Raw genomic sequence first — 23,435 nt, 5'->3', positions numbered from 1 at the left:
CAGAGAGAGAAAGAAAGAGCACAGAGAGAGAGAGAGAAAGAAAGAGCGCAGAGAGAGAAAGAAAGAGCGCAGAGAGAGAGAGAGCGCGCAGAGAAAGAAAGAGCGCAGAGAGAGAAAGAAAGAGCGCAGAGAGAGAAAGAAAGAGCGCAGAGAGAGAAAGAAAGAGCGCAGAGAGAGAAAGAAAGAGCGCAGAGAGAGAGAAAGAGCGCAGAGAGAGAGAAAGAGCGCAGAGAGAGAGAAAGAAAGAGCGCAGAGAGAGAAAGAAAGAGCGCAGAGAGAGAGAGAGCGCAGAGAGAGAGAGAGAGTGCAGAGAGAAAGAAAGAGCGCAGAGAGATAGAAAGAAAGTGCGCAGAGAGAGAAAAAGAAAGTGCGCAGAGAGAGAGAGAGAAAGAGCATAGAGAGAGAAAGAAAGAGCGCAGAGAGAGAAAGAAAGAGCGCAGAGAGAGAAAGAAAGAGCACAGAGAGAGAGAGAAAGAAAGAGCGCAGAGAGAGAAAGAAAGAGCGCAGAGAGAGAGAGAGAGCGCAGAGAAAGAAAGAGCGCAGAGAGAGAAAGAAAGAAAGAGCGCAGAGAGAGAAAGAAAGAGCGCAGAGAGAGAAAGAAAGAGTGCAGAGAGAGAGAAAGAGCGCAGAGAGAGAGAAAGAGCGCAGAGAGAGAGAAAGAAAGAGCGCAGAGAGAGAAAGAAAGAGCGCAGAGAGAGAGAGAGAGCGCAGAGAGAGAGAGAGCGCAGAGAGAAAGAAAGAGCGCAGAGAGAAAGAAAGAGCGCAGAGAGAGAGCGCAGAGAGAGAGAAAGAAAGTGCGCAGAGAGAAAGAAAGAGCGCAGAGAGAGAATGAAAGAGCGCAGAGAGAGAGAAAGAAAGAGCGCAGAGAGAGAGAAAGAAAGAGCGCAGAGAGAGAGAAAGAAAGAGCGCAGAGAGAGAAAGAAAGAGCGTAGACAGAGAAAGAAAGAGCGCAGAGAGAGAAAGAAAGAGCGCAGAGAGAAAGAAAGAGCGCAGAGAGAGAAAGAGCGCAGAGAGAGATAGAGCGCAGAGAGAAATAAAGAGCGCAGAGAGAGAGAAAGAGCGCAGAGAGAGAGAAAGAAAGAGCGCAGAGAGAGAGAAAGTAAGAGCGCAGAGAGAGAAAGAAAGAGCGCAGAGAGAGAAAGAAAGAGCGCAGAGAGAGAGAGAATGAGCGCAGAGAGAGAGAAAGAGCGCAGCGAGAGAGAGAGAAAGAGCGCAGAGAGAGAGAAAGAAAGAGCGCAGAGAGAGAAAGAAAGAGCGCAGAGAGAGAGAAAGAAAGAGCGCAGAGAGAGAGAGAAAGAAAGAGCGCAGAGAGAGAGAAAGAAAGAGCGCAGAGAGAGAAAGAAAGAGCGCAGAGAGAGAAAGAAAGAGCGTAGAGAGAGAAAGAAAGAGCGCAGAGAGAGAAAGAAAGAGCGCAGAGAGAGAGAGCGCAGAGAAAGAAAGAGCGCAGAGAGAGAAAGAAAGAAAGAGCGCAGAGAGAGAAAGAAAGAGCGCAGAGAGAGAAAGAAAGAGCGCAGAGAGAGAGAAAGAGCGCAGAGAGAGAGAAAGAGCGCAGAGAGAGAGAAAGAAAGAGCGCAGAGAGAGAAAGAAAGAGCGCAGAGAGAGAGAGAGAGCGCAGAGAGAGAGAGCGCCGAGAGAAAGAAAGAGCACAGAGAGAAAGAAAGAGCGCAGAGAGAGAGAGAGCGCAGAGAGAGAGAAAGAAAGTGCGCAGAGAGAAAGAAAGAGCGTAGAGAGAGAAAGAAAGAGCGCAGAGAGAGAAAGAAAGATCGCAGAGAGAGAAAGAAAGAGCGCAGAGAGAGAGAAAGAGCGCAGGAGAGAAAGAAAGAGCGCAGAGAGAGAGAAAGAAAGAGCGCAGAGAGAGAGAAAGAAAGAGCGCAGAGAGAGAGAAAGAAAGAGCGCAGAGAGAGAGAGAAAGAAAGAGCGCAGAGAGAGAAAGAAAGAGCGCAGAGAGAGAAAGAAAGAGCGTAGAGAGAGAAAGAAAGAGCGCAGAGAGAGAAAGAAAGAGCGCAGAGAGAGAAAGAGCGCAGAGAGAGAGAGAGCGCAGAGAGAAATAAAGAGCGCAGAGAGAGAGAAAGAGCGCAGAGAGAGAGAAAGAAAGAGCGCAGAGAGAGAGAAAGTAAGAGCGCAGAGAGAGAAAGAAAGAGCGCAGAGAGAGAAAGAAAGAGCGCAGAGAGAGAGAGAATGAGCGCAGAGAGAGAGAAAGAGCGCAGCGAGAGAGAGAGAAAGAGCGCAGAGAGAGAGAAAGAAAGAGCGCAGAGAGAGAAAGAAAGAGCGCAGAGAGAGAGAAAGTAAGAGCGCAGAGAGAGAAAGAAAGAGCGCAGAGAGAGAAAGAAAGAGCGCAGAGAGAGAGAGAATGAGCACAGAGAGAGAGAAAGAAAGAGCGCAGAGAGAAAGAAAGAGCGCAGAGAGAGAAAAAGAGCGCAGAGAGAGAGAAAGAAAGTGCGCATAGAGAAAGAAAGAGCGCAGAGAGAGAGAGAGAGAGAGAGAGAAAGAAAGAAAGAGCGCAGAGAGAGAGAAAGAAAGAGCGCAGAGAGAGAGAAAGAAAGAGCGCAGAGAGAGAAAGAAAGAGCGCAGAGAGAGAGAGAGCGCGCAGAGAAAGAAAGAGCGCAGAGAGAGAAAGAAAGAGCGCAGAGAGAGAAAGAAAGAGCGCAGAGAGAGAAAGAAAGAGCGCAGAGAGAGAAAGAAAGAGCGCAGAGAGAGAGAAAGAGCGCAGAGAGAGAGAAAGAGCGCAGAGAGAGAGAAAGAAAGAGCGCAGAGAGAGAAAGAAAGAGCGCAGAGAGAGAGAGAGAGCGCAGAGAGAGAGAGAGAGTGCAGAGAGAAAGAAAGAGCGCAGAGAGATAGAAAGAAAGTGCGCAGAGAGAGAAAAAGAAAGTGCGCAGAGAAAGAAAGAGCGCAGAGAGAGAAAGAAAGAGCGCAGAGAGAGAAAGAAAGAGCGCAGAGAGAGAAAGAAAGAGCGCAGAGAGAGAGAAAGAGCGCAGAGAGAGAGAAAGAGCGCAGAGAGAGAGAAAGAAAGAGCGCAGAGAGAGAAAGAAAGAGCGCAGAGAGAGAGAGAGAGCGCAGAGAGAGAGAGAGAGTGCAGAGAGAAAGAAAGAGCGCAGAGAGAGAAAGAAAGAGCGCAGAGAGAGAGAGAGCGCGCAGAGAAAGAAAGAGCGCAGAGAGAGAAAGAAAGAGCGCAGAGAGAGAAAGAAAGAGCGCAGAGAGAGAAAGAAAGAGCGCAGAGAGAGAAAGAAAGAGCGCAGAGAGAGAGAAAGAGCGCAGAGAGAGAGAAAGAGCGCAGAGAGAGAGAAAGAAAGAGCGCAGAGAGAGAAAGAAAGAGCGCAGAGAGAGAGAGAGAGCGCAGAGAGAGAGAGAGAGTGCAGAGAGAAAGAAAGAGCGCAGAGAGATAGAAAGAAAGTGCGCAGAGAGAGAAAAAGAAAGTGCGCAGAGAGAGAGAGAGAAAGAGCATAGAGAGAGAAAGAAAGAGCGCAGAGAGAGAAAGAAAGAGCGCAGAGAGAGAAAGAAAGAGCACAGAGAGAGAGAGAAAGAAAGAGCGCAGAGAGAGAAAGAAAGAGCGCAGAGAGAGAGAGAGAGCGCAGAGAAAGAAAGAGCGCAGAGAGAGAAAGAAAGAAAGAGCGCAGAGAGAGAAAGAAAGAGCGCAGAGAGAGAAAGAAAGAGTGCAGAGAGAGAGAAAGAGCGCAGAGAGAGAGAAAGAGCGCAGAGAGAGAGAAAGAAAGAGCGCAGAGAGAGAAAGAAAGAGCGCAGAGAGAGAGAGAGAGCGCAGAGAGAGAGAGAGCGCAGAGAGAAAGAAAGAGCGCAGAGAGAAAGAAAGAGCGCAGAGAGAGAGCGCAGAGAGAGAGAAAGAAAGTGCGCAGAGAGAAAGAAAGAGCGCAGAGAGAGAATGAAAGAGCGCAGAGAGAGAGAAAGAAAGAGCGCAGAGAGAGAGAAAGAAAGAGCGCAGAGAGAGAGAAAGAAAGAGCGCAGAGAGAGAAAGAAAGAGCGTAGACAGAGAAAGAAAGAGCGCAGAGAGAGAAAGAAAGAGCGCAGAGAGAAAGAAAGAGCGCAGAGAGAGAAAGAGCGCAGAGAGAGATAGAGCGCAGAGAGAAATAAAGAGCGCAGAGAGAGAGAAAGAGCGCAGAGAGAGAGAAAGAAAGAGCGCAGAGAGAGAGAAAGTAAGAGCGCAGAGAGAGAAAGAAAGAGCGCAGAGAGAGAAAGAAAGAGCGCAGAGAGAGAGAGAATGAGCGCAGAGAGAGAGAAAGAGCGCAGCGAGAGAGAGAGAAAGAGCGCAGAGAGAGAGAAAGAAAGAGCGCAGAGAGAGAAAGAAAGAGCGCAGAGAGAGAGAAAGAAAGAGCGCAGAGAGAGAGAAAGAAAGAGCGCAGAGAGAGAGAAAGAAAGAGCGCAGAGAGAGAAAGAAAGAGCGCAGAGAGAGAAAGAAAGAGCGTAGAGAGAAAGAAAGAGCGCAGAGAGAGAAAGAAAGAGCGCAGAGAGAGAGAGCGCAGAGAAAGAAAGAGCGCAGAGAGAGAAAGAAAGAAAGAGCGCAGAGAGAGAAAGAAAGAGCGCAGAGAGAGAAAGAAAGAGCGCAGAGAGAGAGAAAGAGCGCAGAGAGAGAGAAAGAGCGCAGAGAGAGAGAAAGAAAGAGCGCAGAGAGAGAAAGAAAGAGCGCAGAGAGAGAGAGAGAGCGCAGAGAGAGAGAGCGCCGAGAGAAAGAAAGAGCACAGAGAGAAAGAAAGAGCGCAGAGAGAGAGAGAGCGCAGAGAGAGAGAAAGAAAGTGCGCAGAGAGAAAGAAAGAGCGTAGAGAGAGAAAGAAAGAGCGCAGAGAGAGAAAGAAAGATCGCAGAGAGAGAAAGAAAGAGCGCAGAGAGAGAGAAAGAGCGCAGGAGAGAAAGAAAGAGCGCAGAGAGAGAGAAAGAAAGAGAGCAGAGAGAGAGAAAGAAAGAGCGCAGAGAGAGAGAAAGAAAGAGCGCAGAGAGAGAGAGAAAGAAAGAGCGCAGAGAGAGAAAGAAAGAGCGCAGAGAGAGAAAGAAAGAGCGTAGAGAGAGAAAGAAAGAGCGCAGAGAGAGAAAGAAAGAGCGCAGAGAGAGAAAGAGCGCAGAGAGAGAGAGAGCGCAGAGAGAAATAAAGAGCGCAGAGAGAGAGAAAGAGCGCAGAGAGAGAGAAAGAAAGAGCGCAGAGAGAGAGAAAGTAAGAGCGCAGAGAGAGAAAGAAAGAGCGCAGAGAGAGAAAGAAAGAGCGCAGAGAGAGAGAGAATGAGCGCAGAGAGAGAGAAAGAGCGCAGCGAGAGAGAGAGAAAGAGCGCAGAGAGAGAGAAAGAAAGAGCGCAGAGAGAGAAAGAAAGAGCGCAGAGAGAGAGAAAGTAAGAGCGCAGAGAGAGAAAGAAAGAGCGCAGAGAGAGAAAGAAAGAGCGCAGAGAGAGAGAGAATGAGCGCAGAGAGAGAGAAAGAAAGAGCGCAGAGAGAAAGAAAGAGCGCAGAGAGAGAAAAAGAGCGCAGAGAGAGAGAAAGAAAGTGCGCAGAGAGAAAGAAAGAGCGCAGAGAGAGAGAGAGAGAGAGAGAAAGAAAGAAAGAGCGCAGAGAGAGAGAAAGAAAGAGCGCAGAGAGAGAGAAAGTAAGAGCGCAGAGAGAGAAAAAAAGAGCGCAGAGAGAAAGAAAGAGCGCAGAGAGAGAGAGAGAGAAAGAAAGAGCGCAGAGAGAGAAAGAAAGAGCGCAGAGAGAGAGAAAGAAAGAGCGCAGAGAGAGAAAGAAAGAAAGAGCGCAGAGAGAGAAAGAAAATGCGCAGAGAGAGAAAGAAAGAGCGCAGAGAGAGAAAGAAAGAAAGAGCGCAGAGAGAGAAAGAAAGAAAGAGCGCAGAGAGAGAAAGAAAGAGCACAGAGAGAGAGAAAGAAAGAGCGCAGAGAGAGAGAAAGAAAGAGTGCAGAGAGAGAGAAAGAAAGAGCGCAGAGAGAGAAAGAAAGAAAGAAAGAGCGCAGAGAGAGAAAGAAAGAGCGCAGAGAGAGAAAGAAAGAGCGCAGAGAGAGAAAGAAAGAGCGCAGAGAGAGAAAGAAAGAAAGAGCGCAGAGAGAAAGAAAGAGCGCAGAGAGAGAGAAAGAAAGAGCGCAGAGAGAGAGAGAATGAGCGCAGAGAGAGAGAAAGAGCGCAGCGAGAGAGAGAGAAAGAGCGCAGAGAGAGAGAACGAAAGAGCGCAGAGAGAAAGAAAGAGCGCAGAGAGAGAGAAAGAGCGCAGAGAGAGAGAAAGAAAGTGCGCAGAGAGAAAGAAAGAGCGCAGAGAGAAAGAAAGAGCGCAGAGAGAGAGAGAGAAAGAAAGAGCGCAGAGAGAGAGAAAGAAAGAGCGCAGAGAGAGAGAAAGAAAGTGCGCAGAGAGAAAGAAAGAGCGCAGAGAGAGAGAGAGAAAGAAAGAGCGCAGAGAGAGAGAAAGAAAGAGCGCAGAGAGAAAGAAAGAAAGAGCGCAGAGAGAGAAAGAAAATGCGCAGAGAGAGAAAGAAAGAGCGCAGAGAGAGAAAGAAAGAGCGCAGAGAGAGAAAGAAAGAAAGAGCGCAGAGAGAGAAAGAAAGAGCACAGAGAGAGAGAAAGAAAGAGCGCAGAGAGAGAGAGAAATAAAGAGCGCAGAGAGAGAGAAAGAAAGAGCGCAGAGAGAGAAAGAAAGAGCGCAGAGAGAGAGAAAGAATGAGCGCAGAGAGAGAGAAAGAGCGCAGCAAGAGAGAGAGAAAGAGCGCAGAGAGAGAGAAAGAAAGAGCGCAGAGAGAAAGAAAGAGCGCAGAGAGAGGGAAAGAGCGCAGACAGAGAGAAAGAAAGAGCGCAGAGAGAGAGAAAGAAAGAGCGCAGAGAGAGAAAGAAAGAAAGAGCGCAGAGAGAGAAAGAAAGAGCGCAGAGAGAGAAAGAAAGAGCGCAGAGAGAGAAAGAAAGAGCGCAGAGAGAGAAAGAAAGAAAGAGCGCAGAGAGAGAAAGAAAGAAAGAGCGCAGAGAGAGAAAGAAAGAGCACAGAGAGAGAGAAAGAAAGAGCGCAGAGAGAGAGAAAGAAAGAGCGCAGAGAGAGAGAAAGAAAGAGCGCAGAGAGAGAAAGAAAGAGCGCAGAGAGAGAGAGAGAGCGCAGAGAAAGAAAGAGCACAGAGAGAGAAAGAAAGAAAGAGCGCAGAGAGAGAAAGAAAGAGCGCAGAGAGATAAAGAAAGAGCGCAGAGAGATAAAGAAAGAGCGCAGAGAGAAAAAAAAGAGTGCAGAGAGAGCGCAGAGAGAGAGAGAGCGCAGAGAGAAAGAAATAGCGCGGAGAGAGAGAAAGAAAGTGCGCAGAGAGAGAGAGAGAAAGAGCATAGAGAGAGAAAGAAAGAGCGCAGAGAGAGAAAGAAAGAGCGCAGAGAGAGAAAGAAAGAGCACAGAGAGAGAGAGAAAGAAAGAGCGCAGAGAGAGAAAGAAAGAGCGCAGAGAGAGAGAGAGCGCGCAGAGAAAGAAAGAGCGCAGAAAGAGAAAGAAAGAGCGCAGAGAGAGAAAGAAAGAGCGCAGAGAGAGAAAGAAAGAGCGCAGAGAGAGAAAGAAAGAGCGCAGAGAGAGAGAAAGAGCGCAGAGAGAGAGAAAGAGCGCAGAGAGAGAGAAAGAAAGAGCGCAGAGAGAGAAAGAAAGAGCGCAGAGAGAGAGAGAGAGCGCAGAGAGAGAGAGAGTGCAGAGAGAAAGAAAGAGCGCAGAGAGATAGAAAGAAAGTGCGCAGAGAGAGAAAAAGAAAGTGCGCAGAGAGAGAGAGAGAAAGAGCATAGAGAGAGAAAGAAAGAGCGCAGAGAGAGAAAGAAAGAGCGCAGAGAGAGAAAGAAAGAGCACAGAGAGAGAGAGAAAGAAAGAGCGCAGAGAGAGAAAGAAAGAGCGCAGAGAGAGAGAGAGCGCAGAGAAAGAAAGAGCGCAGAGAGAGAAAGAAAGAAAGAGCGCAGAGAGAGAAAGAAAGAGCGCAGAGAGAGAAAGAAAGAGCGCAGAGAGAGAGAAAGAGCGCAGAGAGAGAGAAAGAGCGCAGAGAGAGAGAAAGAAAGAGCGCAGAGAGAGAAAGAAAGAGCGCAGAGAGAGAGAGAGAGCGCAGAGAGAGAGAGAGCGCAGAGACAAAGAAAGAGCGCAGAGAGAAAGAAAGAGCGCAGAGAGAGAGCGCAGAGAGAGAGAAAGAAAGTGCGCAGAGAGAAAGAAAGAGCGCAGAGAGAGAATGAAAGAGCGCAGAGAGAGAGAAAGAAAGAGCGCAGAGAGAGAGAAAGAAAGAGCGCAGAGAGAGAGAAAGAAAGAGCGCAGAGAGAGAAAGAAAGAGCGTAGACAGAGAAAGAAAGAGCGCAGAGAGAGAAAGAAAGAGCGCAGAGAGAGAAAGAAAGAGCGCAGAGAGAGAAAGAAAGAGCGCAGAGAGAGAAAGAGCGCAGAGAGAGAGAGAGCGCAGAGAGAAATAAAGAGCGCAGAGAGAGAAAAAGAGCGCAGAGAGAAAGAAAGAAAGTGCGCAGAGAGAAAGAAAGAGCGCAGAGAGAGAGAGAGAGAGAGAGAAAGAAAGAGCGCAGAGAGAGAGAAAGAAAGAGCGCAGAGAGAGAGAAAGTAAGAGCGCAGAGAGAGAAAAAAAGAGCGCAGAGAGAAAGAAAGAGCGCAGAGAGAGAGAGAGAAAGAAAGAGCGCAGAGAGAGAAAGAAAGAGCGCAGAGAGAGAGAAAGAAAGAGCGCAGAGAGAGAAAGAAAGAAAGAGCGCAGAGAGAGAAAGAAAATGCGCAGAGAGAGAAAGAAAGAGCGCAGAGAGAGAAAGAAAGAGCGCAGAGAGAGAAAGAAAGAAAGAGCGCAGAGAGAGAAAGAAAGAGCACAGAGAGAGAGAAAGAAAGAGCGCAGAGAGAGAGAAAGAAAGAGTGCAGAGAGAGAGAAAGAAAGAGCGCAGAGAGAGAAAGAAAGAAAGAAAGAGCGCAGAGAGAGAAAGAAAGAGCGCAGAGAGAGAAAGAAAGAGCGCAGAGAGAGAAAGAAAGAGCGCAGAGAGAAAGAAAGAAAGAGCGCAGAGAGAAAGAAAGAGCGCAGAGAGAGAAAGAAAGAGCGCAGAGAGAGAGAGAATGAGCGCAGAGAGAGAGAAAGAGCGCAGCGAGAGAGAGAGAAAGAGCGCAGAGAGAGAGAAAGAAAGAGCGCAGAGAGAAAGAAAGAGCGCAGAGAGAGAGAAAGAGCGCAGAGAGAGAGAAAGAAAGTGCGCAGAGAGAAAGAAAGAGCGCAGAGAGAGAGAGAGAAAGAAAGAGCGCAGAGAGAGAGAAAGAAAGAGCGCAGAGAGAGAGAAAGAAAGTGCGCAGAGAGAAAGAAAGAGCGCAGAGAGAGAGAGAGAAAGAAAGAGCGCAGAGAGAGAGAAAGAAAGAGCGCAGAGAGAAAGAAAGAAAGAGCGCAGAGAGAGAAAGAAAATGCGCAGAGAGAGAAAGAAAGAGCGCAGAGAGAGAAAGAAAGAGCGCAGAGAGAGAAAGAAAGAAAGAGCGCAGAGAGAGAAAGAAAGAGCACAGAGAGAGAGAAATAAAGAGCGCAGAGAGAGAGAAATAAAGAGCGCAGAGAGAAAGAAAGAAAGAGCGCAGAGAGAGAAAGAAAATGCGCAGAGAGAGAAAGAAAGAGCGCAGAGAGAGAGAAAGAAAGAGTGCAGAGAGAGAGAAAGAAAGAGCGCAGAGAGAGAAAGAAAGAAAGAAAGAGCGCAGAGAGAGAAAGAAAGAGCGCAGAGAGAGAAAGAAAGAGCGCAGAGAGAGAAAGAAAGAGCGCAGAGAGAGAAAGAAAGAAAGAGCGCAGAGAGAAAGCAAGAGCGCAGAGAGAGAAAGAAAGAGCGCAGAGAGAGAGAGAATGAGCGCAGAGAGAGAGAAAGAGCGCAGCGAGAGAGAGAGAAAGAGCGCAGAGAGAGAGAAAGAAAGAGCGCAGAGAGAAAGAAAGAGCGCAGAGAGAGAGAAAGAGCACAGAGAGAGAGAAATAAAGTGCGCAGAGAGAAAGAAAGAGCGCAGAGAGAGAGAGAGAAAGAAAGAGCGCAGAGAGAGAGAAAGAAAGAGCGCAGAGAGAGAGAAAGAAAGTGCGCAGAGAGAAAGAAAGAGCGCAGAGAGAGAGAGAGAAAGAAAGAGCGCAGAGAGAGAGAAAGAAAGAGCGCAGAGAGAAAGAAAGAAAGAGCGCAGAGAGAGAAAGAAAATGCGCAGAGAGAGAAAGAAAGAGCGCAGAGAGAGAAAGAAAGAGCGCAGAGAGAGAAAGAAAGAAAGAGCGCAGAGAGAGAAAGAAAGAGCACAGAGAGAGAGAAATAAAGAGCGCAGAGAGAGAGAAATAAAGAGCGCAGAGAGAGAGAAAGAAAGAGCGCAGAGAGAGAAAGAAAGAGCGCAGAGAGAGAGAAAGAATGAGCGCAGAGAGAGAAAGAATGAGCGCAGAGAGAGAGAAAGAGCGCAGCAAGAGAGAGAGAAAGAGCGCAGAGAGAGAGAAAGAAAGAGCGCAGAGAGAAAGAAAGAGCGCAGAGAGAGGGAAAGAGCGCAGAGAGAGAGAAAGAAAGTGCGCAGAGAGAAAGAAAGAGCGCAGAGAGAGAGAAAGAAAGAGCGCAGAGAGAGAAAGAAAGAAAGAGCGCAGAGAGAGAGAGAAAGAGCGCAGAGAGAGAAAGAAAGAGCGCAGAGAGAGAAAGAAAGAGCGCAGAGAGAGAAAGAAAGAAAGAGCGCAGAGAGAGAAAGAAAGAGCACAGAGAGAGAGAAAGAAAGAGCGCAGAGAGAGAGAAAGAAAGAGCGCAGAGAGAGAGAAAGAAAGAGCGCAGAGAGAGAGAAAGAAAGAGCGCAGAGAGAGAGAGAGAGCGCAGAGAAAGAAAGAGCACAGAGAGAGAAAGAAAGAAAGAGCGCAGAGAGAGAAAGAAAGAGCGCAGAGAGATAAAGAAAGAGCACAGAGAGAAAAAAAAGAGTGCAGAGAGAGAGCGCAGAGAGAGAGAGAGCGCAGAGAGAAAGAAATAGCGCAGAGAGAGAGAAAGAAAGTGCGCAGAGAGAGAGAGAGAAAGAGCATAGAGAGAGAAAGAAAGAGCGCAGAGAGAGAAAGAAAGAGCGCAGAGAGAGAAAGAAAGAGCACAGAGAGAGAGAGAAAGAAAGAGCGCAGAGAGAGAAAGAAAGAGCGCAGAGAGAGAGAGAGAGCGCAGAGAAAGAAAGAGCGCAGAGAGAGAAAGAAAGAGCGCAGAGAGAGAAAGAAAGAGCGCAGAGAGAGAAAGAAAGAGCGCAGAGAGAGAGAAAGAGCGCAGAGAGAGAGAAAGAAAGAGCGCAGAGAGAGAAAGAAAGAGCGCAGAGAGAGAAAGAAAGAGCGCAGAGAGAGAGAGAGAGAGCGCAGAGAGAGAGAGAGTGCAGAGAGAAAGAAAGAGCGCAGAGAGATAGAAAGAAAGTGCGCAGAGAGAGAAAAAGAAAGTGCGCAGAGAGAGAGAGAAAGAGCATAGAAAGAGAAAGAAAGAGCGCAGAGAGAGAAAGAAAGAGCGCAGAGAGAGAAAGAAAGAGCACAGAGAGAGAGAGAAAGAAAGAGCGCAGAGAGAGAAAGAAAGAGCGCAGAGAGAGAGAGAGAGCGCAGAGAAAGAAAGAGCGCAGAGAGAGAAAGAAAGAAAGAGCGCAGAGAGAGAAAGAAAGAGCGCAGAGAGAGAAAGAAAGAGCGCAGAGAGAGAGAAAGAGCGCAGAGAGAGAGAAAGAGCGCAGAGAGAGAGAAAGAAAGAGCGCAGAGAGAGAAAGAAAGAGCGCAGAGAGAGAGAGAGCGCAGAGAGAGAGAGAGCGCAGAGAGAAAGAAAGAGCGCAGAGAGAAAGAAAGAGCGCAGAGAGAGAGAGAGCGCAGAGAGAGAGAAAGAAAGTGCGCAGAGAGAAAGAAAGAGCGCAGAGAGAGAATGAAAGAGCGCAGAGAGAGAGAAAGAAAGAAAGATCGCAGAGAGAGAAAGAAAGAGCGCAGAGAGAGAGAAAGAGCGCAGGAGAGAAAGAAAGAGCGCAGAGAGAGAGAAAGAAAAAGCGCAGAGAGAGAGAAAGAAAGAGCGCAGAGAGAGAGAAAGAAAGAGCGCAGAGAGAGAAAGAAAGAGCGCAGAGAGAGAAAGAAAGAGCGTAGACAGAGAAAGAAAGAGCGCAGAGAGAGAAAGAAAGAGCGCAGAGAGAGAAAGAGCGCAGAGAGAGAGAGAGCGCAGAGAGAAATAAAGAGCGCAGAGAGAAAGTAAGAGCGCAGAGAGAGAAAGAAAGAGCGCAGAGAGAGAAAGAAAGAGCGCAGAGAGAGAGAGAATGAGCGCAGAGAGAGAGAAAGAGCGCAGCGAGAGAGAGAGAAAGAGCGCAGAGAGAGAGAAAGAAAGAGCGCAGAGAGATAGAAAGAGCGCAGAGAGAGAGAAAGTAAGAGCGCAGAGAGAGAAAGAAAGAGCGCAGAGAGAGAAAGAAAGAGCGCAGAGAGAGAGAGAATGAGCGCAGAGAGAGAGAAAGAGTGCAGCGAGAGAGAGAGAGAAAGAGCGCAGAGAGAGAGAAAGAAAGAGCGCAGAGAGAAAGAAAGAGCGCAGAGAGAGAAAAAGAGCGCAGAGAGAGAGAAAGAAAGTGCGCAGAGAGAAAGAAAGAGCGCAGAGAGAGAGAGAGAAAGAAAGAGCGCAGAGAGAGAGAAAGAAAGAGCGCAGAGAGAGAAAGAAAGAGCGCAGAGAGAGAGAGAGAGCGCAGAGAGAGAGAGAGCGCAGAGAGAAAGAAAGAGCGCAGAGAGAAAGAAAGAGCGCAGAGAGAGAGAGAGCGCAGAGAGAGAGAAAGAAAGTGCGCAGAGAGAAAGAAAGAGCGCAGAGAGAGAATGAAAGAGCGCAGAGAGAGAGAAAGAAAGAAAGATCGCAGAGAGAGAAAGAAAGAGCGCAGAGAGAGAGAAAGAGCGCAGGAGAGAAAGAAAGAGCGCAGAGAGAGAGAAAGAAAAAGCGCAGAGAGAGAGAAAGAAAGAGCGCAGAGAGAGAGAAAGAAAGAGCGCAGAGAGAGAAAGAAAGAGCGCAGAGAGAGAAAGAAAGAGCGTAGACAGAGAAAGAAAGAGCGCAGAGAGAGAAAGAAAGAGCGCAGAGAGAGAAAGAGCGCAGAGAGAGAGAGAGCGCAGAGAGAAATAAAGAGCGCAGAGAGAAAGTAAGAGCGCAGAGAGAGAAAGAAAGAGCGCAGAGAGAGAAAGAAAGAGCGCAGAGAGAGAGAATGAGCGCAGAGAGAGAGAAAGAGCGCAGCGAGAGAGAGAGAAAGAGCGCAGAGAGAGAGAAAGAAAGAGCGCAGAGAGATAGAAAGAGCGCAGAGAGAGAGAAAGTAAGAGCGCAGAGAGAGAAAGAAAGAGCGCAGAGAGAGAAAGAAAGAGCGCAGAGAGAGAGAGAATGAGCGCAGAGAGAGAGAAAGAGTGCAGCGAGAGAGAGAGAGAAAGAGCGCAGAGAGAGAGAAAGAAAGAGCGCAGAGAGAAAGAAAGAGCGCAGAGAGAGAAAAAGAGCGCAGAGAGAGAGAAAGAAAGTGCGCAGAGAGAAAGAAAGAGCGCAGAGAGAGAGAGAGAAAGAAAGAGCGCAGAGAGAGAGAAAGAAAGAGCGCAGAGAGAGAGAAAGTAAGAGCGCAGAGAGAGAAAGAAAGAGCGCAGAGAGAGAAAGAAAGAGCGCAGAGAGAGAGAGAAAGAGCGCTGAGAGAGAGAAAGAGCGCAGCGAGAGAGAGAGAAAGAGCGCAGAGAGAGAGAAAGAAAGAGCGCAGAGAGATAGAAAGAGCGCAGAGAGAGAGAAAGTAAGAGCGCAGAGAGAGAAAGAAAGAGCGCAGAGAGAGAAAGAAAGAGCGCAGAGAGAGAGAGAATGAGCGCAGAGAGAGAGAAAGAGTGCAGCGAGAGACAGAGAGAAAGAGCGCAGAGAGAGAGAAAGAAAGAGCGCAGAGAGAAAGAAAGAGCGCAGAGAGAGAAAAAGAGCGCAGAGAGAGAGAAAGAAAGAGCGCAGAGAGAGAAAGAAAGAAAGAGCGCAGAGAGAAAGAAAGAGCGCAGAGAGAGAGAAAGAAAGAGCGCAGAGAGAGAGAGAATGAGCGCAGAGAGAGAGAAAGAGCGCAGCGAGAGAGAGAGAAAGAGCGCAGAGAGAGAGAACGAAAGAGCGCAGAGAGAAAGAAAGAGCGCAGAGAGAGAGAAAGAGCGCAGAGAGAGAGAAAGAAAGTGCGCAGAGAGAAAGAAAGAGCGCAGAGAGAAAGAAAGAGCGCAGAGAGAGAGAGAGAAAGAAAGAGCGCAGAGAGAGAGAAAGAAAGAGCGCAGAGAGAGAGAAAGAAAGTGCGCAGAGAGAAAGAAAGAGCGCAGAGAGAGAGAGAGAAAGAAAGAGCGCAGAGAGAGAGAAAGAAAGAGCGCAGAGAGAAAGAAAGAAAGAGCGCAGAGAGAGAAAGAAAATGCGCAGAGAGAGAAAGAAAGAGCGCAGAGAGAGAAAGAAAGAGCGCAGAGAGAGAAAGAAAGAAAGAGCGCAGAGAGAGAAAGAAAGAGCACAGAGAGAGAGAAAGAAAGAGCGCAGAGAGAGAGAGAAATAAAGAGCGCAGAGAGAGAGAAAGAAAGAGCGCAGAGAGAGAAAGAAAGAGCGCAGAGAGAGAGAAAGAATGAGCGCAGAGAGAGAGAAAGAGCGCAGCAAGAGAGAGAGAAAGAGCGCAGAGAGAGAGAAAGAAAGAGCGCAGAGAGAAAGAAAGAGCGCAGAGAGAGGGAAAGAGCGCAGACAGAGAGAAAGAAAGAGCGCAGAGAGAGAGAAAGAAAGAGCGCAGAGAGAGAAAGAAAGAAAGAGCGCAGAGAGAGAAAGAAAGAGCGCAGAGAGAGAAAGAAAGAGCGCAGAGAGAGAAAGAAAGAGCGCAGAGAGAGAAAGAAAGAAAGAGCGCAGAGAGAGAAAGAAAGAAAGAGCGCAGAGAGAGAAAGAAAGAGCACAGAGAGAGAGAAAGAAAGAGCGCAGAGAGAGAGAAAGAAAGAGCGCAGAGAGAGAGAAAGAAAGAGCGCAGAGAGAGAAAGAAAGAGCGCAGAGAGAGAGAGAGAGCGCAGAGAAAGAAAGAGCACAGAGAGAGAAAGAAAGAAAGAGCGCAGAGAGAGAAAGAAAGAGCGCAGAGAGATAAAGAAAGAGCGCAGAGAGATAAAGAAAGAGCGCAGAGAGAAAAAAAAGAGTGCAGAGAGAGCGCAGAGAGAGAGAGAGCGCAGAGAGAAAGAAATAGCGCGGAGAGAGAGAAAGAAAGTGCGCAGAGAGAGAGAGAGAAAGAGCATAGAGAGAGAAAGAAAGAGCGCAGAGAGAGAAAGAAAGAGCGCAGAGAGAGAAAGAAAGAGCACAGAGAGAGAGAGAAAGAAAGAGCGCAGAGAGAGAAAGAAAGAGCGCAGAGAGAGAGAGAGCGCGCAGAGAAAGAAAGAGCGCAGAAAGAGAAAGAAAGAGCGCAGAGAGAGAAAGAAAGAGCGCAGAGAGAGAAAGAAAGAGCGCAGAGAGAGAAAGAAAGAGCGCAGAGAGAGAGAAAGAGCGCAGAGAGAGAGAAAGAGCGCAGAGAGAGAGAAAGAAAGAGCGCAGAGAGAGAAAGAAAGAGCGCAGAGAGAGAGAGAGAGCGCAGAGAGAGAGAGAGTGCAGAGAGAAAGAAAGAGCGCAGAGAGATAGAAAGAAAGTGCGCAGAGAGAGAAAAAGAAAGTGCGCAGAGAGAGAGAGAGAAAGAGCATAGAGAGAGAAAGAAAGAGCGCAGAGAGAGAAAGAAAGAGCGCAGAGAGAGAAAGAAAGAGCACAGAGAGAGAGAGAAAGAAAGAGCGCAGAGAGAGAAAGAAAGAGCGCAGAGAGAGAGAGAGCGCAGAGAAAGAAAGAGCGCAGAGAGAGAAAGAAAGAAAGAGCGCAGAGAGAGAAAGAAAGAGCGCAGAGAGAGAAAGAAAGAGCGCAGAGAGAGAGAAAGAGCGCAGAGAGAGAGAAAGAGCGCAGAGAGAGAGAAAGAAAGAGCGCAGAGAGAGAAAGAAAGAGCGCAGAGAGAGAGAGAGAGCGCAGAGAGAGAGAGAGCGCAGAGACAAAGAAAGAGCGCAGAGAGAAAGAAAGAGCGCAGAGAGAGAGCGCAGAGAGAGAGAAAGAAAGTGCGCAGAGAGAAAGAAAGAGCGCAGAGAGAGAATGAAAGAGCGCAGAGAGAGAGAAAGAAAGAGCGCAGAGAGAGAGAAAGAAAGAGCGCAGAGAGAGAGAAAGAAAGAGCGCAGAGAGAGAAAGAAAGAGCGTAGACAGAGAAAGAAAGAGCGCAGAGAGAGAAAGAAAGAGCGCAGAGAGAGAAAGAAAGAGCGCAGAGAGAGAAAGAAAGAGCGCAGAGAGAGAAAGAGCGCAGAGAGAGAGAGAGCGCAGAGAGAAATAAAGAGCGCAGAGAGAGAAAAAGAGCGCAGAGAGAAAGAAAGAAAGTGCGCAGAGAGAAAGAAAGAGCGCAGAGAGAGAGAGAGAGAGAGAGAAAGAAAGAGCGCAGAGAGAGAGAAAGAAAGAGCGCAGAGAGAGAGAAAGTAAGAGCGCAGAGAGAGAAAAAAAGAGCGCAGAGAGAAAGAAAGAGCGCAGAGAGAGAGAGAGAAAGAAAGAGCGCAGAGAGAGAAAGAAAGAGCGCAGAGAGAGAGAAAGAAAGAGCGCAGAGAGAGAAAGAAAGAAAGAGCGCAGAGAGAGAAAGAAAATGCGCAGAGAGAGAAAGAAAGAGCGCAGAGAGAGAAAGAAAGAGCGCAGAGAGAGAAAGAAAGAAAGAGCGCAGAGAGAGAAAGAAAGAGCACAGAGAGAGAGAAAGAAAGAGCGCAGAGAGAGAGAAAGAAAGAGTGCAGAGAGAGAGAAAGAAAGAGCGCAGAGAGAGAAAGAAAGAAAGAAAGAGCGCAGAGAGAGAAAGAAAGAGCGCAGAGAGAGAAAGAAAGAGCGCAGAGAGAGAAAGAAAGAGCGCAGAGAGAAAGAAAGAAAGAGCGCAGAGAGAAAGAAAGAGCGCAGAGAGAGAAAGAAAGAGCGCAGAGAGAGAGAGAATGAGCGCAGAGAGAGAGAAAGAGCGCAGCGAGAGAGAGAGAAAGAGCGCAGAGAGAGAGAAAGAAAGAGCGCAGAGAGAAAGAAAGAGCGCAGAGAGAGAGAAAGAGCGCAGAGAGAGAGAAAGAAAGTGCGCAGAGAGAAAGAAAGAGCGCAGAGAGAGAGAGAGAAAGAAAGAGCGCAGAGAGAGAGAAAGAAAGAGCGCAGAGAGAGAGAAAGAAAGTGCGCAGAGAGAAAGAAAGAGCGCAGAGAGAGAGAGAGAAAGAAAGAGCGCAGAGAGAGAGAAAGAAAGAGCGCAGAGAGAAAGAAAGAAAGAGCGCAGAGAGAGAAAGAAAATGCGCAGAGAGAGAAAGAAAGAGCGCAGAGAGAGAAAGAAAGAGCGCAGAGAGAGAAAGAAAGAAAGAGCGCAGAGAGAGAAAGAAAGAGCACAGAGAGAGAGAAATAAAGAGCGCAGAGAGAGAGAAATAAAGAGCGCAGAGAGAAAGAAAGAAAGAGCGCAGAGAGAGAAAGAAAATGCGCAGAGAGAGAAAGAAAGAGCGCAGAGAGAGAGAAAGAAAGAGTGCAGAGAGAGAGAAAGAAAGAGCGCAGAGAGAGAAAGAAAGAAAGAAAGAGCGCAGAGAGAGAAAGAAAGAGCGCAGAGAGAGAAAGAAAGAGCGCAGAGAGAGAAAGAAAGAGCGCAGAGAGAGAAAGAAAGAAAGAGCGCAGAGAGAAAGCAAGAGCGCAGAGAGAGAAAGAAAGAGCGCAGAGAGAGAGAGAATGAGCGCAGAGAGAGAGAAAGAGCGCAGCGAGAGAGAGAGAAAGAGCGCAGAGAGAGAGAAAGAAAGAGCGCAGAGAGAAAGAAAGAGCGCAGAGAGAGAGAAAGAGCACAGAGAGAGAGAAATAAAGTGCGCAGAGAGAAAGAAAGAGCGCAGAGAGAGAGAGAGAAAGAAAGAGCGCAGAGAGAGAGAAAGAAAGAGCGCAGAGAGAGAGAAAGAAAGTGCGCAGAGAGAAAGAAAGAGCGCAGAGAGAGAGAGAGAAAGAAAGAGCGCAGAGAGAGAGAAAGAAAGAGCGCAGAGAGAAAGAAAGAAAGAGCGCAGAGAGAGAAAGAAAATGCGCAGAGAGAGAAAGAAAGAGCGCAGAGAGAGAAAGAAAGAGCGCAGAGAGAGAAAGAAAGAAAGAGCGCAGAGAGAGAAAGAAAGAGCACAGAGAGAGAGAAATAAAGAGCGCAGAGAGAGAGAAATAAAGAGCGCAGAGAGAGAGAAAGAAAGAGCGCAGAGAGAGAAAGAAAGAGCGCAGAGAGAGAGAAAGAATGAGCGCAGAGAGAGAAAGAATGAGCGCAGAGAGAGAGAAAGAGCGCAGCAAGAGAGAGAGAAAGAGCGCAGAGAGAGAGAAAGAAAGAGCGCAGAGAGAAAGAAAGAGCGCAGAGAGAGGGAAAGAGCGCAGAGAGAGAGAAAGAAAGTGCGCAGAGAGAAAGAAAGAGCGCAGAGAGAGAGAAAGAAAGAGCGCAGAGAGAGAAAGAAAGAAAGAGCGCAGAGAGAGAGAGAAAGAGCGCAGAGAGAGAAAGAAAGAGCGCAGAGAGAGAAAGAAAGAGCGCAGAGAGAGAAAGAAAGAAAGAGCGCAGAGAGAGAAAGAAAGAGCACAGAGAGAGAGAAAGAAAGAGCGCAGAGAGAGAGAAAGAAAGAGCGCAGAGAGAGAGAAAGAAAGAGCGCAGAGAGAGAGAAAGAAAGAGCGCAGAGAGAGAGAGAGAGCGCAGAGAAAGAAAGAGCACAGAGAGAGAAAGAAAGAAAGAGCGCAGAGAGAGAAAGAAAGAGCGCAGAGAGATAAAGAAAGAGCACAGAGAGAAAAAAAAGAGTGCAGAGAGAGAGCGCAGAGAGAGAGAGAGCGCAGAGAGAAAGAAATAGCGCAGAGAGAGAGAAAGAAAGTGCGCAGAGAGAGAGAGAGAAAGAGCATAGAGAGAGAAAGAAAGAGCGCAGAGAGAGAAAGAAAGAGCGCAGAGAGAGAAAGAAAGAGCACAGAGAGAGAGAGAAAGAAAGAGCGCAGAGAGAGAAAGAAAGAGCGCAGAGAGAGAGAGAGAGCGCAGAGAAAGAAAGAGCGCAGAGAGAGAAAGAAAGAGCGCAGAGAGAGAAAGAAAGAGCGCAGAGAGAGAAAGAAAGAGCGCAGAGAGAGAGAAAGAGCGCAGAGAGAGAGAAAGAAAGAGCGCAGAGAGAGAAAGAAAGAGCGCAGAGAGAGAAAGAAAGAGCGCAGAGAGAGAGAGAGAGCGCAGAGAGAGAGAGAGTGCAGAGAGAAAGAAAGAGCGCAGAGAGATAGAAAGAAAGTGCGCAGAGAGAGAAAAAGAAAGTGCGCAGAGAGAGAGAGAAAGAGCATAGAAAGAGAAAGAAAGAGCGCAGAGAGAGAAAGAAAGAGCGCAGAGAGAGAAAGAAAGAGCACAGAGAGAGAGAGAAAGAAAGAGCGCAGAGAGAGAAAGAAAGAGCGCAGAGAGAGAGAGAGAGCGCAGAGAAAGAAAGAGCGCAGAGAGAGAAAGAAAGAAAGAGCGCAGAGAGAGAAAGAAAGAGCGCAGAGAGAGAAAGAAAGAGCGCAGAGAGAGAGAAAGAGCGCAGAGAGAGAGAAAGAGCGCAGAGAGAGAGAAAGAAAGAGCGCAGAGAGAGAAAGAAAGAGCGCAGAGAGAGAGAGAGCGCAGAGAGAGAGAGAGCGCAGAGAGAAAGAAAGAGCGCAGAGAGAAAGAAAGAGCGCAGAGAGAGAGAGAGCGCAGAGAGAGAGAAAGAAAGTGCGCAGAGAGAAAGAAAGAGCGCAGAGAGAGAATGAAAGAGCGCAGAGAGAGAGAAAGAAAGAAAGATCGCAGAGAGAGAAAGAAAGAGCGCAGAGAGAGAGAAAGAGCGCAGGAGAGAAAGAAAGAGCGCAGAGAGAGAGAAAGAAAAAGCGCAGAGAGAGAGAAAGAAAGAGCGCAGAGAGAGAGAAAGAAAGAGCGCAGAGAGAGAAAGAAAGAGCGCAGAGAGAGAAAGAAAGAGCGTAGACAGAGAAAGAAAGAGCGCAGAGAGAGAAAGAAAGAGCGCAGAGAGAGAAAGAGCGCAGAGAGAGAGAGAGCGCAGAGAGAAATAAAGAGCGCAGAGAGAAAGTAAGAGCGCAGAGAGAGAAAGAAAGAGCGCAGAGAGAGAAAGAAAGAGCGCAGAGAGAGAGAGAATGAGCGCAGAGAGAGAGAAAGAGCGCAGCGAGAGAGAGAGAAAGAGCGCAGAGAGAGAGAAAGAAAGAGCGCAGAGAGATAGAAAGAGCGCAGAGAGAGAGAAAGTAAGAGCGCAGAGAGAGAAAGAAAGAGCGCAGAGAGAGAAAGAAAGAGCGCAGAGAGAGAGAGAATGAGCGCAGAGAGAGAGAAAGAGTGCAGAGAGAGAGAAAGAAAGTGCGCAGAGAGAAAGAAAGAGCGCAGAGAGAGAGAGAGAAAGAAAGAGCGCAGAGAGAGAAAAAGAGCGCAGAGAGAGAGAAAGAAAGTGCGCAGAGAGAAAGAAAGAGCGCAGAGAGAGAGAGAGAAAGAAAGAGCGCAGAGAGAGAGAAAGAAAGAGCGCAGAGAGAGAAAGAAAGAGCGCAGAGAGAGAGAGAGCGCAGAGAGAGAGAGAGCGCAGAGAGAAAGAAAGAGCGCAGAGAGAAAGAAAGAGCGCAGAGAGAGAGAGAGCGCAGAGAGAGAGAAAGAAAGTGCGCAGAGAGAAAGAAAGAGCGCAGAGAGAGAATGAAAGAGCGCAGAGAGAGAGAAAGAAAGAAAGATCGCAGAGAGAGAAAGAAAGAGCGCAGAGAGAGAGAAAGAGCGCAGGAGAGAAAGAAAGAGCGCAGAGAGAGAGAAAGAAAAAGCGCAGAGAGAGAGAAAGAAAGAGCGCAGAGAGAGAGAAAGAAAGAGCGCAGAGAGAGAAAGAAAGAGCGCAGAGAGAGAAAGAAAGAGCGTAGACAGAGAAAGAAAGAGCGCAGAGAGAGAAAGAAAGAGCGCAGAGAGAGAAAGAGCGCAGAGAGAGAGAGAGCGCAGAGAGAAATAAAGAGCGCAGAGAGAAAGTAAGAGCGCAGAGAGAGAAAGAAAGAGCGCAGAGAGAGAAAGAAAGAGCGCAGAGAGAGAGAATGAGCGCAGAGAGAGAGAAAGAGCGCAGCGAGAGAGAGAGAAAGAGCGCAGAGAGAGAGAAAGAAAGAGCGCAGAGAGATAGAAAGAGCGCAGAGAGAGAGAAAGTAAGAGCGCAGAGAGAGAAAGAAAGAGCGCAGAGAGAGAAAGAAAGAGCGCAGAGAGAGAGAGAATGAGCGCAGAGAGAGAGAAAGAGTGCAGCGAGAGAGAGAGAGAAAGAGCGCAGAGAGAGAGAAAGAAAGAGCGCAGAGAGAAAGAAAGAGCGCAGAGAGAGAAAAAGAGCGCAGAGAGAGAGAAAGAAAGTGCGCAGAGAGAAAGAAAGAGCGCAGAGAGAGAGAGAGAAAGAAAGAGCGCAGAGAGAGAGAAAGAAAGAGCGCAGAGAGAGAGAAAGTAAGAGCGCAGAGAGAGAAAGAAAGAGCGCAGAGAGAGAAAGAAAGAGCGCAGAGAGAGAGAGAAAGAGCGCTGAGAGAGAGAAAGAGCGCAGCGAGAGAGAGAGAAAGAGCGCAGAGAGAGAGAAAGAAAGAGCGCAGAGAGATAGAAAGAGCGCAGAGAGAGAGAAAGTAAGAGCGCAGAGAGAGAAAGAAAGAGCGCAGAGAGAGAAAGAAAGAGCGCAGAGAGAGAGAGAATGAGCGCAGAGAGAGAGAAAGAGTGCAGCGAGAGACAGAGAGAAAGAGCGCAGAGAGAGAGAAAGAAAGAGCGCAGAGAGAAAGAAAGAGCGCAGAGAGAGAAAAAGAGCGCAGAGAGAGAGAAAGAAAGTGCGCAGAGAGAAAGAAAGAGCGCAGAGAGAGAGAGAGAAAGAAAGAGCGCAGAGAGAAAGAAAGAGCGCAGAGAGAGAGAAAGTAAGAGCGCAGAGAGAGAAAGAAAGAGCGCAGAGAGAGAAAGAAAGAGCGCAGAGAGAGAGAGAATGAGCGCAGAGAGAGAGAAAGAGCGCAGCGAGAGAGAGAGAAAGAGCGCAGAGAGAGAGAAAGAAAGAGCGCAGAGAGAGAGAAAGAAAGAGCGCAGAGAGAGAGAGAAAGAAAAAGCGCAGAGAGAGAAAGAAAGAGCGCAGAGAGAGAAAGAAAGAGCGCAGAGAGAGAAAGAAAGAGCACAGAGAGAGAGAGAAAGAGCGCAGAGAAAGAGCACAGAGAGAGAGAAAGAAAGAGCGCAGAGAGAGAGAAAGAAAGAGCGCAGAGAGAGAAAGAAAGAGCGCAGAGAGAGAAAGAAAGAGCGCAGAGAGAGAGAGAGTGCAGAGAGAGAGAGCGCAGAGAGAAAGAAAGAGCGCAGAAAGAGAGAAAGAGCGCAGAGAGAGAGAAAGAGCGCAGAGAGAGAGAAAGAAAGTGCGCAGAGAGAAAGAAAGAGCGCAGAGAGAGAGAGAGAAAGAAAGAGCGCAGAGAGAGAGAAAGAAAGAGCGCAGAGAGAGAGAAAGAAAGTGCGCAGAGAGAAAGAAAGAGCGCAGAGAGAGAGAGAGAAAGAAAGAGCGCAGAGAGAGAGAAAGAAAGAGCGCAGAGAGAAAGAAAGAAAGAGCGCAGAGAGAGAAAGAAAATGCGCAGAGAGAGAAAGAAAGAGCGCAGAGAGAGAAAGAAAGAGCGCAGAGAGAGAAAGAAAGAAAGAGCACAGAGAGAGAGAAATAAAGAGCGCAGAGAGAGAGAAATAAAGAGCGCAGAGAGAGAGAAAGAAAGAGCGCAGAGAGAGAAAGAAAGAGCGCAGAGAGAGAGAAAGAATGAGCGCAGAGAGAGAAAGAATGAGCGCAGAGAGAGAGAAAGAGCGCAGCAAGAGAGAGAGAAAGAGCGCAGAGAGAGAGAAAGAAAGAGCGCAGAGAGAAAGAAAGAGCGCAGAGAGAGGGAAAGAGCGCAGAGAGAGAGAAAGAAAGTGCGCAGAGAGAAAGAAAGAGCGCAGAGAGAGAGAAAGAAAGAGCGCAGAGAGAGAAAGAAAGAAAGAAAGAGCGCAGAGAGAGAAAGAAAGAGCGCAGAAAGAGAAAGAAAGAGCGCAGAGAGAGAAAGAAAGAGCGCAGAGAGAGAAAGAAAGAAAGAGCGCAGAGAGAGAAAGAAAGAGCACAGAGAGAGAGAAAGAAAGAGCGCAGAGAGAGAGAAAGAAAGAGCGCAGAGAGAGAGAAAGAAAGAGCGCAGAGAGAGAGAAAGAAAGAGCGCAGAGAGAGAGAGAGAGCGCAGAGAAAGAAAGAGCACAGAGAGAGAAAGAAAGAAAGAGCGCAGAGAGAGAAAGAAAGAGCGCAGAGAGATAAAGAAAGAGCGCAGAGAGAAAAAAAAGAGTGCAGAGAGAGAGCGCAGAGAGAGAGAGAGCGCAGAGAGAAAGAAATAGCGCAGAGAGAGAGAAAGAAAGTGCGCAGAGAGAGAGAGAGAAAGAGCATAGAGAGAGAAAGAAAGAGCGCATAGAGAGAGAAAGAAAGAGCGCAGAGAGAGAAAGAAAGAGCACAGAGAGAGAGAGAAAGAAAGAGCGCAGAGAGAGAAAGAAAGAGCGCAGAGAGAGAGAGAGAGCGCAGAGAAAGAAAGAGCGCAGAGAGAGAAAGAAAGAGCGCAGAGAGAGAAAGAAAGAG

The sequence above is a fragment of the Ascaphus truei genome, unplaced genomic scaffold (genome assembly GCF_040206685.1).
Source record: "Ascaphus truei isolate aAscTru1 unplaced genomic scaffold, aAscTru1.hap1 HAP1_SCAFFOLD_167, whole genome shotgun sequence".
Classification (NCBI taxonomy): domain Eukaryota; kingdom Metazoa; phylum Chordata; class Amphibia; order Anura; family Ascaphidae; genus Ascaphus; species Ascaphus truei.
This window is presented reverse-complemented; position numbering follows the sequence as displayed.